Consider the following 15,881-nt stretch of genomic DNA (forward strand, 5'->3'; position numbering starts at 1 on the left):
GAAAGAGTAAAATAATTATTGAAAAAATATTTTTTAACTCAGTTTGGTTGAGCATATTTTTATTGCTATCATTTTTATCCTCAAATTTTTACACCATTTTTTAGAAAATACTTATTTTTATCTATTTATTGGTTTGGCTGTGTTGGGTCTTAGTTGTGGCACATGTGACCTTTAGTTGTGAATTGTTAGTTGGCATGTGCAATCTATTAACAGTTCCATGACTCAGACCCCTTGCATTGGGAGTGCAGAGTTTTAGCCACTGTATCACCAGGGAATTGATGCTTCTGAACTGTGGTGTTGGAGAAGACTCTTGAGAATCCCTTGGACTGCAAGGAGATCCAACCAGTCAATCCTAAGGAAATCAACCCTGAATATTCATTGGAAGGACTGATGCTGAAGCTGAAACTCCAATACTATGCTGCCTGATGTGAAGAACTGACTCATTGGAAAAGACCCTGATGCTGGGAAAGATTGAAGGCAGGAGATTGAAGAAGGGGATGACAGAGGACGAGATGGTTGGATGGCATCACCAACATAATGAACATGAGTTTGAGCAAGCTTGGGGAGATGGTGAAGGACAGGGAAGCCTGGCGTGCTGCAGTCCATGGAGTCATAAAGAATTGGACATCACTGAGCAACTGAATAACAATAACACTAGAGAAGTCCCCCATTTTTTTTCACTTCAGGTTTCAAACTAAGCATTCCTTTTGGGAATAAACTCTTGTTCAGTACATGAAAGACATCAGGGCAGCAAATTTCTTTAATCTCAACATTCTATCAGTATCTGTTGTTGTTTTAGTTGCTAGGTCGTGGCCAACTCTTTTGTGACACCATGGACTGCACCTGCCCTCATGGACTGTAGCCCCAGACTCCTCTGTCCGTGGAATTCTCCAGGCAGGGATACTGGAGTGGATTGCCATTTCCTTCTCCAGGGGATCTTCCTGAGCCAGGGATCAAACCTATGTCTCCTGCATTGCAGGCAGATTCTTTACCACTGAGCCACCAGGGAAGCCCATTGGTGGCTGTTACTTGACCTAATTGATGTATTCCAACAATATTGACTACAAGAAAAATCCTGTTTTACTGTTGCCTCACATTAGAACACTGAAGATGTATTCCCATGTGTACCACCCCATTGCCAAATAGAACATGTTAAAAATACTGAGAGACATATGTGCCAAGAAGACATTTCCTAGATGGCATTGATGCCATGATTATTTGGGGCAGGGCAGGTATTTTGTTAGGGGTCTCTCTTCTGCCATAGGTCCACTGTTCCTCTTAGCCTTCTTCAGAAAACGTATTTATCTTAAGTATGGGTGATTTCTTTAGCATATATCTTTACTCTTTCTATGGGTCAAATAGTATCTAGAAAGTATAGTGTGATACTGTATCTCACCACTAACTACTATGTTTTAACACAAGGTTCTCCAGAATAAAATTTAGATTCTTCAAAAAGTAAATTAAATATTTAAAAAATCAATTATCTAGATTAGAACTCAGGCTTAAGTGAATTTATTTAAAATAAAGAAATATTTTAGTTAATGTTCAGGTTCCTATTGCCCTTTCTTAAAAACAAGTGCTTTCATGTGGTTTATGGTTCAATTCATAAACTAGTTAGTGAAAAAATGCCAAATACTTAAATCTAAATTGCTGTTCAGTCGCTCAGTCATATCTAACCCTTTGCGACCCCATGAACTGCAGCACACCAGGCTTCCCTGTCCTTCAACAACTCCCGGAGCTTTTAAACTCATGTTCATTGAGTCCATGTTGCCATCCAACCATCTCATCCTCTGTCACCCTTTCTCCTCCTGCCTTCAATCTTTCCCAGCATCAGGGTCTTTTCCAATGAGTTGGCTGTTTGCATCAGGTGGCCAAAATACTGGAGTTTCAGCTTCAGCATCAGTCCTTCCAATGAATATTCAGGACTGATTTCCTTTAGGATGGACTGGTTGGATCTCCTTGCAGTCTAAGGGACTCTCAAGAATCTTCTCCAACACCACAGTTCAGAAGCATCAATTCCTCAGTGCTCAGCCTTCATTATAGTCCAACTCTTGCATCCATACGTGACTACTGGAAAAACCATAGCTTTGACTAGATGGACCTTTGTTGGCAAAGTAATGTCTCTGCTTTTTAATATGCTGTCTAGGTTTGTCATAGTTTTTCTTCCAGGAAGCAAGTGTCTTTTAATTTCATGCCTGTAGTCACCATCTGCAGTGATTTTGGAGCCCAAGAAAATAAAGTCAGTCACTGTTTCCACTGTTTCCCCATCTATTTGCCATGAGGTGATGGGACCAGATGCCATGATCCTAGTTTTTTGAATGTTGAGTTTTAAGCCAGCTTTTTTACTCTCCTGTTTCACTTTCATCAAGAGGCTCTTTAGTTCTTCGCTTTCTGTCATAAGGGTGGTGTCATCTGCATATCTGAGATTTTTGACACGTCTCCCGGCAATTTTGACTTCAGCTTGTGCTTCATCCAGCCTAGCATTTCTCGTGATGTATTCTGCACATAAGTTAAATAAGCAGGGTGACAATATACAGCCTTGACGTACTCCTTTCCCCATTTGGAACCAGTCCATTGTTCCATATCTAGTTCTAACTGTTGCTTCTTGAGCTGCATACAGGTATCTCAGGAGGCAGGTAAGGTGGTCTGGTATTCCCATCTCTTGAAGACTTTTCCATAGTTTATTGTGATCCACACAGTCAAAGGCTTTAGCATAACCAATGAAGCAGAAGTACATGTTTTTCTGGAATTCTCTTGCTTTTGCCATGATCCAGCCGATGGTGGCCAGAGAAGGCAATGGCACCCCACTCCAATACTCTTGCCTGGAAAATCCCATGGGCGGCGGAGCCTGGTAGGCTGCAGTCTATGGGGCTGCAAAGAGTCGGACACGACTGAAGTGACTTAGCAGTAGCAGCGGATGTTGGCAATTTGATCTCTGGTTCCTCTGCCTTTTCTAAATCCAGCTTGAACATCTGGGAGTTCTCAGTTCTAAATAGCTACTGACTTATTTTTGAGGCAACCGAGGCCATGCAGTCTTTATAAATTGATAAAAGGCAGGACTGAGAATTTCTTTCATGTATTTCAGTTTCTAAATGTCCTATTTATTATCCATAGATAAGCTGTATAACCTCTGCATTGTTATATTTAAAATAATAATTTATCATTGGCCTGTTTCCTTATAGCATTATATGAATTAAGGACTAGAAAATACTTTGAGATTCATGGATGCATCTGGCTTTTTAAAGATGTGTCACAGGCATTCAATGATATAACTAGTTTATGAATTTTCATAGCCTTTCTCTGAATTACTTTGTCCCTTTCTCATGTTTTTATAAGAATTTAAGACCTGCCAGATTGGGTCATATCAGTATTCCCTGTGGCCTAAGAGTCTACCTTCAACTATGACAGTAAGAGAAATTTTGTGGGAAGATGGATCTATTTGCTTTTCATGACATCAACCTTCAGAGTTTAGGAACAATGCCTATACTCTTAGTGCCTATAATAATCTTGACTATTCCCCAGTTCATTAAGGATCTATCTAATATAAATTTACTTTAACATTGTTATTAACTATTTTACAGTTGGACTACAATGCTTTTCTATGTGCTGATCAACAACTGCTTTTACTAATCTTTGTGCATCAAATGGCCTGATTTATTGACAAAATAAGTTGAATATTTCCATATTTTATAGATCCAGCCATAGGCACACACCAAATAAGCAAACTGAATAGAGAAAATGCTTGTTGATAGGCCTGAGGGCATTGTCAGGCTCCCCTGGTATTTGACAAGATCCCTTTTCAGGGAAAACAAAGGGCATGACAAGACCAATTGTCAGATCAGATCAGCATCAAATATCAGTAACCATAGAAAAATGGAAAGATTGGTGGCAGACCTGGGTCAGGAGCCAAGTGCCAGGTGTTATCAGATATATATGTGAGTATAAATGTCATGTGAACTGCTTGGTTATTGATTTAAAAATAATATTGATAGTTAAGATTGGAAAATCCTGTGGCCTGGGTCATGCCCTTCCAGATGCTGCTGCTGCTGCTGCTGCTAAGTCGCTTCAGTCGTGTCCGACTCTGTGTGACCCCATAGACGGCAGCCCACCAGGCTCCACCGTCCCTGGGATTCTCCAGGCAAGAACACTGGAGTGGGTTGCCATTTCCTTCTCCAATGCATGAAAGTGAAAGTGAAAGTGAAGTCGCTCAGTCGTGTCTGACCCTCAGCGACCCCATGGACTGCAGCCTTCAAGGCTCCTCCATCCATGGGATTTTCCAGGCAAGAGTACTGGAGTGGGGTGCCATTGCCTTCTCCTTCCAGATGATGCAGTTACTGATAAAATCACTTATTTAAATTGGAGGACAAGAGAAGGAGGGGATATTTACAGAAGTGTGAAATCCCAAGCCAGCAAGGAAATGAGCCTGCTCTAATCATTACTGACCAGGTTTCACCTGGAGTATTAGAATACTTTTTGGACACCATCCTTTAAAGAGATATAATCAGACTAGTGTTCTTGCAGAAGAGGATTGCTAGTAAGATGAACAGACTCCAAGCCATGACATAAGGAACCCAGGATATTTAATTAGGAGTGATAAAAATGTTTAGAGAGGGCTTCTTTATCCACAAGAGATTAAGTTTGTTGTGTGGATATTTATGACAACTCTTGGAACAGATTGTAGCTGAATACAAGGAAAGCTTTTCTATCAGTTGGAGCTGCTCTAGCAAGAAAAGTGAAGCCTAGTATTATTCTAGGTCTTCAGGTACAGAGATGGAGGTTGAACAGTAGACAGGAAGAGGGAGAAGGGATTCTTAAAGTGCACAAATGCTTGGAGCCAGTCACTTGTTGGTACAGTAAGGAATCTGTATAACTGCTGCTGCTGCTGCTGCTGTCACTTCAGTCGTGTCCGACTCTGTGCGACCCCATAGACGGCAGCCCACCAGGCTTCCCTGTCCCTAGGATTCTCCAGGCAAGAACACTGGAGTGGGTTGCCATTGCCTTCTCCGTCTGTATGACTAGTGAAGATTAAACAAAAAGTTCAAAATACTGATAGAGGTTTAGAGCTTTTGAATTTTTTTTTTAACCATGTAAGGCCTGATAAGATTTCGGGGATAACTGTTTTTTTTTTTTTTTTTGGCAATAGATAACACTTTTCTTCTCTTCCTGAGTCTGAAACCCTTTGGAAATTGGAGCCAGGCTACTAAAGTCTGAATATAGACTTGTGGCACTTATTAGCTGAATAACCTTAGTAAAATTCTTTAAACTTTGTGTGTGTCAGTTTCCTTATCTGTAAAACAGGATAATACTTAAGTGTAAGCATGTGAACAGTTCCTTGTTCATAGTAAGTGTTCTATAAGTTTTAGCAATTAGATCTTAATTGAGGTATATATAAGGGAGTTAACTGGAAGATAAAAAGATCACCATTAACCCAGCAATCCCACTTCTGGGCATATACCCAGAGAAAACGATAATTACAAAAGATATATGCAGCCCAATGTTCCTTGCGCACTATTTACAATAACCAGGACATGGAAATAATCAAAGTATCCATCAACAGAGGAATGGATAAAGAAGATGTGGTATATATATACAGTGGAATAATATTCACCCTTAAAAAGGAGTGAAATTGTTCCATTTGCAGAAACGTGGATGGACCTAGAGACTGTTGTACAGAGTGAAGTCAGAAAAAAAATATCATACATTAATGCATATATATGGAATCTGGGAAATGGTATAAATGATCTTATTGGCAAAGCAGAAATAGAGACACAGATGTAAGTAACAAACATACAGATAACAAGGGGGAAAGGGGTTGGTAATGGGATAAATTGTGAGATTGGGATTGACACATATACACTATTGATACTAAATATAAAATAGATAACTAATGTAAACCTACTGCATAGCACAATGAACTTTACCCAGTGCTCCATGGTGACCTAAATGGGAAGGAAATCCAAAAAAGAGGGGATATATGCACATGTATGCTGCTGCTGCTAAGTCGCTTCAGTTGTGTCCGACTCTGTGCAACCCCATAAACGGCAGCCCACCAGGCTCCGCCATCCCTGGGATTCTCCAGGCAAGAACACTGGAGTGGGTTGCCATTTCCTTCTCCAATGCATGAAAGTGAAAAGTGAAAGTGAAGTGGCTCAGTCGTGTCTGACTCTTATCGACCCCATGGACTGCAGCCCACCAGGCTCCTCCGTCCATGGGATTTTCCAGGCAAGAGTACTGGAGTGGGGTGCCATTGCCTTCTCTGATGCACATGTAAAGCTGATTCAAAAAAACTAAGATCATGGCATCTGGTCCCATCATTTCATGGCAAATAGATGGGGAAACAATGGAAACAGAGACAGATTTTATTTTCTGGGGCTCCAAAATCACTGCAGATGGTGACTACAGTCATGAAATTAAAAGACATTTGCTCCGTGGAAGAAAAGCTATTACTAACCTAGGCGGCATATTTAAAAGCAGAGACATTACTTTGCCAACAAAGGTCCATCTAGTCAAAGCTATGGTTTTTCCAGTAGTCATGTATGGATGTGAGAATTGGACCCTAAAGAAAGCTGAGCGCTGAAGAATTGATGCTTCTGAACTGTGGTGTTGGAGAAGGCTCTTGAGAGTCCCCTGGACTGCAAGGAAATCCAACCAGTCTATCCTAAAGGAAATCAGTCCTGAATATTCATTGGAAGGACTGATGCTAGAGCTGAAACTCCAATACTTTGGCCACCTGATGTGAAGAACTGACTCATTGGAAAAGACCCTGATGCTGGGAAAGATTGAAGGAAGGAGGAGAAGGGGACGACAGAGGACGAGATGGTTGGATGGCATCACAGACTCAATGGACATGAGTTTGAGCAAGCTCTGGGAGTTGTTGAAGGACAGGGAAGCCTGGTGTGCTGCAGTCCATGGGGTGGCAAAGAGTTGGACACAACTGAGTGACTGAACTGAACTGAAATTAACTGATAGCTGATTCACTCTGCTCTACAGCAGAAACTGACACAGCAGTGTAAAACAACTATGCTGTGTGTACTTAGTTGCTCAGTCGTGTCCGACTCTGTGACCTCATGGACTGTAGCCCTCCAGGCTCCTCTGTCCATGGGGATTCTCCAGGCAAGAATACTGCAGTGGGTTTCCATGCCCCCCTCCAGGGGATCTTCCCAACTCAGGGATCGAACCTGCATCTCCTGCATCTGAGCCACCAGGGAAGCCCAAAGCAACTATAAAAAAAAATTTTAAAAAAAATCACTGCCAGCTGTTAATAGCACTGATAAAGCAAAAATGGAGGCTGTGGATCTATATCTGCAGCCAAGTGGCTGTGGTAATACTTCAACCCTGCTCGACTTATTCACCTGGCCATTGTTCCAGCTGGACAACTGTTTGGCACAAAATGTGAATATCCATGGACAAGATGGGACCAGAATGTGGAGTCTCAGAAGGGGCCAAGGTAAAGATTCTCAGTTCCTTCTTTCAAACTTACTAAATCAGATAATTCACCCCTTCTTCCATGGAGAAAAGTAAATGAGGAGTGAGAGAGAGAGGAATATTATTTTAATGGAGCTCTTTTCCCGTGGAGATCTTAAGACAAGAAATGAAGGCTTATACTCTAATGAGGACACTAAGGGGAAAAAAACCCTACCATTTTGAACATTGTTTCATACCTCAAAAATAGAACGAAGTGAAGTCCATTAATAAATGTAGCTTTCTACCACAATGCCTCAATTTTTCACAGATCTGCAAAATTTCATTAGGATTTGGCACTAGTCTCTGAACTAGCCTTTGGGAACCACTGTAATAGATGACTTTTAAGATCCTTCTAACCATGAGATGTTATAATTCTATGATAGGATTTCATTTGTGAATTCTTAATCATATTTCCCTACTGTCAATAATAAGAAGAATTTATCTAAAAAGGCCAGAGGGTTGTTGTGAGGAGAACTTGATGATGAACCTCAGTGCCCCATCTTGGGCTTTGGGATTTCCATTGCCAGACTGTGAGCCATGATAGTTGGAAGAAAAGATAGGTATGTCAGTTTCAGCATCTCTCACAGTAATACCATTTCAAATGTGTTTATTTCTTTGTCTTAATATTTTATTATCAGTTTGTTGTTCTCCGTATCCCACCTGTGGTCCCTCTCCTCCCCTCATGAACTGATGAAGCTACATTGCAACAAATTGAAATAGAAAACCACATATCCAAGGTGATTTATTGTTAATGTGAAATTCTGTCCTAACCTGAAAGTCAAGGGGCAGGAATCCCAAGCTATTTCAAAATTCATATTACAAGACAGATAATCAGATGCCCCCAAACCACAGCATTTTGTACTCTATTAATCATACACTGACAGAGCCCTTTGGTTGAATTTGTATTTCCAAATAAATACAAACATATGTCACCATTTTTTATTGATTTTGGACTTTCCTAGGAAGGAAATGCTGTTAAATTATAATAAATGGTGTCAACTAAAACAAATAGCACAAAACCCATTAAGAAGACATTTGTTGCAGAACTTGGTTTGATTTGTTGGCATCAGTTGAAATCATGTCAAAATAATGTCTTCAGAAACCAAATAAAAATTTGTTTGCAAATTTGTCTGCAGCAAGCATTTCTAGAACATAAAAATCCTTAAGAATCAATATGGTTTTATTCAGTATGCAAATGTACTGAAAAGCATTATGGCAAAAATTCCATTGCTGAATTATATGATAGTGCTAGTGAATTAATAAATAATAATAGATGATAAATAATATAGTGACTGAATTAGATAATACATTTATGAAGAAGTAGAGGGAGAAAAAGATTAAGGGGGATAGTCTTGGGAGAAGATCAATTTTCAGATAAACTAAACTAACATTTTATATTCAGAAAATTAATGGAGTTTAGTCCAGTGACTCACAAAGTCCAGTTCAACTAAATTTCACTGCTGCCTTTAAAAAAGGAAAGGAGATGCAGAATGCCTAGCTTTGAAGTGATCATCATTTGAGTTCTAATATTAGTCAGTCTGCATCTGTAATTTGCATAACAGTGTTTGCCTTCCAGGTAATTGGGAATTTAATTGCTATCAGAATAAAGTTTGAGTCTTATTTTCAAATGATGTCAGTGCAATGTATCCCAATGTGCAGTTTTGAAAGTCACTATAAATCGGGCAAATGAGAGGGCTGTAGTGGAAACTGGGCTTTAATATAAAATCAAAAAGGGTTTATCTTCAGTATACCCCAAGTCCTCTTCTGTGACTATACATGTTCTCTTTTCACTGCCTTCCAGGGTGCAGTTTCTTTCTTAATACTTATTTATTTTTATTTATTTGTTTGACTCTTAGTTGTGGCATGCAGGTCCTAGTCAGGGGACTAGGGATGGCACCCGGGCCCTCTGAATTGGGAGCTCCGAGTCTTAGCCAGGGACAACCAGGGAAGCCTCTCAAGATACAATTTTTTTAAAAAAGCCTCACCTGTGGTGTTTAAGCTATTTCTGCCCTTTGTGATCCTGTTTATCCTCCCATTGAAATAGATGCATCCTATCTCCCCCATCCCCTTCTAATTTCATTCCCAGAATGTTTCATTGCTGAATCCCTAAGTCTTGACTCTGTGACCCCTTGGACTTTAGCAGGCCAGGCTTCCCTGTTCTTCACTATCTCCCAGAGTTTGCTCAAACTCATGTCCATTGAGTCAATGATGCCATCCAACCATCTCATCCTCTGTCTTCCCCTTCTTCTCCTGCCCTCAATCTTTCCCAGCATCAGGGTCTCTTCGGATCAGGTGGTCAAAGTGTTGGAGCTTCAGCATCAGTCCTTCCAATGAATATTCAGGGTTGATTTCCTTTAGGATTGACTGGTTTGTTCTCCTTGCAGTACAAGGGACTCTCAAGAGTCTTCTCCAGCACCACAGTTTGAAAGCATCAATTCTTTGGTGCTCAGCCTTCATTATGATACAACTCTCACATCCCCACATGACTACTAGAAAAATCATAGCTCTGACTATATGGATCTTTGTTGGCAAAGTGATGTCACTGCTCTTTAATATGCTGTCTAGGTTTGTCATAGCTTTTCTTCCAAGGAGCAACCATCTTTTAATTTCATAGCGGTATTCACCATCTGCAGTGACTTTGGAGCCCAAGAAAATAGTCTGTCACTGTTTCCATTTTTTCCCCATCTATTTTCCATGAAGTGATGTGACTGGATGCCATGATCCTAGTTTTATGAATGTTGAGTTTTAAGCCAGCTTTTCACTCTCCATTTTCATTTTCATCAAGAGGCTCTTCAGTGCCTCTTCACTTTCTGCCATAAAGGTGCTGTCATCTGCACATCTGAGGGTTTTTATATTTCTCCTGGCAATCTTGATTCCAGCTTAAGCTTCATCCAGCTTGGCATCTCACATGATATACTCTGCATATAAGTTAAATAAGCAGGGTGACAATATACAGCCTTGATATACTCCTTTCCCAATTTGGAACCAGTCTGTTGTTCCATATTTGGTTCTAACTTGCTACTTGACCTGCATACAGATATCTCAGGAGGCAGGTAAGGTGGTCTGGTATCCCATCTCTTTAAGACTTTTCCACAGTTTGTTGTGATCCACACAAAGGCTTTAGCGTAATTAATGAAGGAGAAGTAGACATTTTCCTGGAATTCCCTTGTTTTTACTATGATCCAACGGATGTTGGCAATTTGATCTCTGGTTCCTCTGCCTTTTCTAAATCCAACTTGTACATCTGGAATTTCTCAGTTTATGTACTGTTGAAGCCTAGTTTGAAGGATTTTGAGCATTACCTTGCTAGCATGTGAAATGAGCACAGTTGTGTGGTAGTTTGAACAAGGAGCTAATTTGCTAAACTAGTTATTGTTTTTGTCTTTATCTCTTATCTCTCTCTCCCATGCAGTTTATTTTTGTGAAATAAAAACAATAACAAAAACAACAACACACCAACACATAACCAAAATAAAAATTCCAAGCTGAATTTCATCCGCCAATTACCATCACCATGATATTTAGGGAAATTAAAGAATGGGCAGTTTAATGTTCCCCTCCCCACACAGTGAAAATAAGAAGGAGCGATCAAGGACTGTCCTTTATTCCATGATCGCTCCTTCTTATTTTCACTGTGTGGGAGGGGAACATGTGGAGAAGACAACGACACCCCACTCCAGTACTCTTGCCTGGAAAATCCCATGGACAGAGGAGCCTGGTGGGCTGCAGTCCATGGGTTTGTGAAAAGTTGGACAAGACTGAGCAACTTCACTTTCACTTTTCACTTTCATGCATTGGAGAAGGAAATGGCAACCCACTCCTGTGTTCTTGCCTGGAGAATCCCAGGGACGGGGGAGCCTGGTGGGCTGCTGTCTATGGGATCACACAGAATCGGACACAACTGAAGCGACTTAGCAGCAGCAGCAGCATATATATATATACGTATATGTATATGTATATATATATATATATCAATGAGACATCAGCACAGCCCAGCACTATTTTGTAAACTGGTTTTTGAAAATTGTTGTTTTAAACTTATAGCATTGCTATGGTGTCCAGGGGGAGGGCTATGGTTCTTGTTACTAATTTTCTGTGGTGGAGTGAAGTATGGTTATGGATCAAAGCAGGAAGAGACTATGGGGCTCAGGTTAGGGATCAGACAGGAACCACAACCTCAGGAGTAAAGTAGAAAGAAGGCATGATATAGAGCAAAAACGAATAAGCCCTGATGAGTGGGGAAGGGTTGTTGGGGGTGGGAATCAAAGAAGCTTACAAATCTGACTGCTCAAGGGGAGATGCCCATAAGTTCTTTTCCTGGTGCTCACAACCTCTTTGATGTGAATGACTGGAATTTAGGGCTTTGCATAATGGTCTGGCCTTTGCTGTCCACCTCACCCTGTGCAGTCCACATCCTTATTACGATGATTGGATACTGCAATTCCCTTTCCTCTGTAAGGCACCACTGATATTACCCCACTCCAAATTGGCAAGACAGCATTTTAAAATTGATTTGAATTTTGCAAAATGTTCTGTAAGCAAAGTTCTTTTAGAATCACGGAGAGCGAAGTTGCTAAATTATGCATGTTATATGTACATCGTATATTTGTATATGTGTATGTTTTCCAACTTCTAATACAGATCATATCTGTATCTTATATTAAAAAAATTTTTTTTTGCAAAAAAAGGACCCAAAGGGCTAAATCAAAGCTTGAACTAAATGCAGTCAGGCTTTGGGGATTGTTAGAAGCCATTGTAAGGAAAAATCCAACAGAACAATGCCCTGTTGTTAGTTGTGAGTGAATCCTAGAGACCATCAGAGGGAGTACTTTAGCTGCTGTGAAAGGGCTCAGAGGGAGACAGATAATAAATGTACAACAAACAGTCCAATGTCAGAAAATGATCACTATTGCAAAATGAGACCGAAAGCCTTTTTTCTTTTTTTGCAGTTTCTACCCAACTCTGGCTATGGTCAATATTAGCTGGATAATTCCCTGAATCTGGCTTATGTGGAATCTTGCAAGGACAAAGAGGATTTGCTCACTCATCGGTGAGAGAGGTACTGGTCATGCATGCTTACATGTGCTAATAATTCTGGTCTTTAGTGGTACTGATTTAATGAAGACGATGTTATGCAATTTTAATTGGTCACCTATAATTTGACATTAGCTGTGCCTTTGTGATGAATATGAAGATTTTTTTTGGCCAGCACTGATATTAGTTAAAACCTGGATCTTCGAACTGTCAGTTTCTCCCACATTGCCCTTGTCTTTGCTTTCTGTAGTGCTGTGGTCCTCATTGATGCGTCCCACTTGCAGCCCAGACATTCCCAATCCTATTCCTAGATCAGTTTTTAAAATGTCAGAAAATGATGTACCACCAACCTCAGACCTCTTTAGTGGAGCTTGAAGCACGGAGTTTTATGCATTCAGTCCGCCCCCAGACTGCAGTGCTCCTCAGTTTTGCTTTCATCTCCCACTCTACAGTTTATCCAGTGATTCTCCCTTGTCCCCCTCTAGAGATGGGCCCCCACCCTGAACCTTGCCTATCTCCTGCCCATCTTCTCTCCCTAGACTTTGCCTCAGCCCACTCCTTGATATTCTATAAATTGGCAAGATATGGACAAGTCATGATGTCAACAGACACTATGGTGGTTGACTTCTGGGTTAGAACCTTTCTAGAATTTCTTGTTGCTGGGTTTGATCTCCTCCTCCTAACCATTGTTTGCAGCTGCAGACCCCACCCTGGAAATCCCAACTGTCCTGGCTGAGGCCAGTCTCTGCATTCTGGTCACGTTCCTTCAGTACCTTTGATCTTGCTTCCTCTTTCATCATCCTCTGTGGTTGAATCCATCTATGATTCGTCTTTGTAGATGATATGATGAGTACTGCCAGAAGCTCCAACCCCCAAATCTCTATCAGTGATATGCGAAATCTCCTGCTATCAGAGATTCAGATCTTTGAGTTAGGGGATTGTGTGTATAGCAGACATCTGTTAAAATTCATATATTCCAGGTGTCTTAGTAAGGCTAGGCTAGGCTATTCTGTGGTAATGACTAAAACCAAATATGTAATATCTCAACACAGCACTCTGTATGAATTTTCAGGCAGGTAAAATGTTTCTCCTCACAGTTGTTTAGAGACTTTTTCTCATCCTGTGGCCCCTCAATCCCCCAAGGCCTGATTTGTACCTACCCTCAGCTGGTGGAATAAAAAAGTGTGCCTGAAGAGTCAAATTCTTTTCTTAAAAATTGTTTGGCCTGGAGGTGATACCTAGAAGTGATTCTCACATGTCATTGGTCAGATTCAATCACATGGTAACATCTAATTGTAAGCAAGGCTGGGAAATGCAGTCTAGTCATGTTACTGGGGAAAAAAATGGCAGAATAGATTTTGGATGGCAGCTAACAGTCTCTGCCATACCAAATAGGATAACACATTCATTTTCAGCCTGGGATACTGCAACAGTTTTGTTTATTAAATTGCTAATACTTTAGGAAGCAGGTTACAAAAGAATAAGATATAGGCTAGATTAGGGGGAGTAAATGGGGAGAGTAGGGGAATACATTGACCCAATACATGGGTCAGTGATGGGAAAAGTCAGGTTTCTCTGAGATGACAAATTTAGGTGAACAGGACTCTTAGCCAGGGATCAATATGAAGGTATTAGAAATATGACAAAGATATGGAAACAAAGTAAAGATGAAAATGGTGTCTCAATTTTGTTTCACATTAAACCTGATTCAATATCTATATCCAAAATGCTTGCCAAATGAAGGTCTTCAAAATGTGAATAATCTAGTTTTGTGCCTGTTTCTGCCAGTTATCTGTTTTTGTCGATGGGCTGGAGAAAAATATTTCTAAAGCCCTAATTTCCAGTGTGCTCTACTAGGTTCCTTTTTCTCATAAGATTTTTCAACTTAGGACTGAACCAGAAATATTAAAATCCCATCAATTTCATCATTCTTTGATCTTTGCTCAGGTCACAATGAAGCAATAGCTTTCTTACAGCTATCCATTTGGTTTCAGGCTGCCCACTGGGAGCCTTATTATGTACGAGGCAAAATCTTTTCATGTAGGATTAGATTTTGTTTCCTGTTGGACTGGTCACTTTCTACAAACAAGGACTGATGTCTAGTTCATTTACATCCTCCCTTCCTTCACAGCCCTACACTGTGAAAGATTGATCCATGCTGGTGACCTACCGACACATCCTTAACCACCTGGGTTGGAGCATGAGTTGATTCAGCAGGAAGCAGGAAGGTGAGTGGAAGGATGGAGGTTGCCAAGCAATGAGCCTCAGCTGTTGTCTGCAGCACTGTTAATGGGGCTGAATCTGCTCTGTGTTTAGCTTGAAAGCACATTGCAAAGACAGACAAGAGGCAAAGGTCTGGAGAGGTGGAGGCATAGAAGCCATAAATTTTGCTTTTTAGCTTGTGTCCTGGATGTGTTCACTGGATGACAAAAGAATCATTCAAAGTGGACTATGAGGGGCAGTCAATCTATCCTGGATGAACAGGTTTCTAAGGGTTTTAAGGTCTTGTTAGTGGTAGATGGTTATCCTTGGAATGTGAAGTGAGAAGTGCTTCCAAAATGTTTTTCTTATGGTTACTTAAACCTCATCATTAAAGATCATCCTTTAAGAATTTTCAAAAGCAATTTTTTTTTGGTCACACCTCAAGGTATGCAGAACTTCCTTGACCAGGGATTGAACCTGCACTTTCTAAAGTGGAAGGACAGAGTCTTAGCCACTCAACTACCAGAGAAGTCCCCAAAGCAATTTTTAATAAATTAACTTTAATAGGCACTTATGTGGCACTGACTGTATGCTAGGCACCGAGGACCTTAGAGATGTTAACTACTATAGTTATTCCTTGTAACAACTCTACGAGGCAGGAACTAATTTTAGTCTCCCAATTTTAGAGATGAGGAAACAGAGAGACAGAGTAGTCCAAAAACTCACAGCCAATGAATGAAAGAGCCAGGATTGCAAACCTAGGCAGGCTGGCTCCAGGGTCTGTGCTCTTAACCATTGAACTATGCTGACTCTCATAGCATAGGGCGTTCCATTTATACGGGGGATGTGTGACTCTTTCTAGTGAATTTTTTAACCTAATCATACTATCATCCCCTCCACCTAGTAGAGAGCAGGATTTGGAATGCTTTGAATGGAAGGGGCATAAAAGGGCCTGATGAGACTGTTGGGGGAAATGATGCTGTCAGGATGAGACTCTTGTTAAAGGGCTAGATCCCCCAGCACCTCTTCTCCCTAAAACACATCATTCAAGGAACTGTGTTTTCACCTCTGTCTTCTAGTTTGTATGAATTTGATTCTAGTGGTTAGCACTCAGGCTTACCTCTTGTTTTTATTTCATATACTCAGAGGTGGATTCTCATTCACCCAGCTAACAAAGAATG

This window comes from Oryx dammah, unplaced genomic scaffold (assembly GCF_014754425.2).
Source record: "Oryx dammah isolate SB20612 unplaced genomic scaffold, SCBI_Odam_1.1 HiC_scaffold_23, whole genome shotgun sequence".
Taxonomy (NCBI): domain Eukaryota; kingdom Metazoa; phylum Chordata; class Mammalia; order Artiodactyla; family Bovidae; genus Oryx; species Oryx dammah.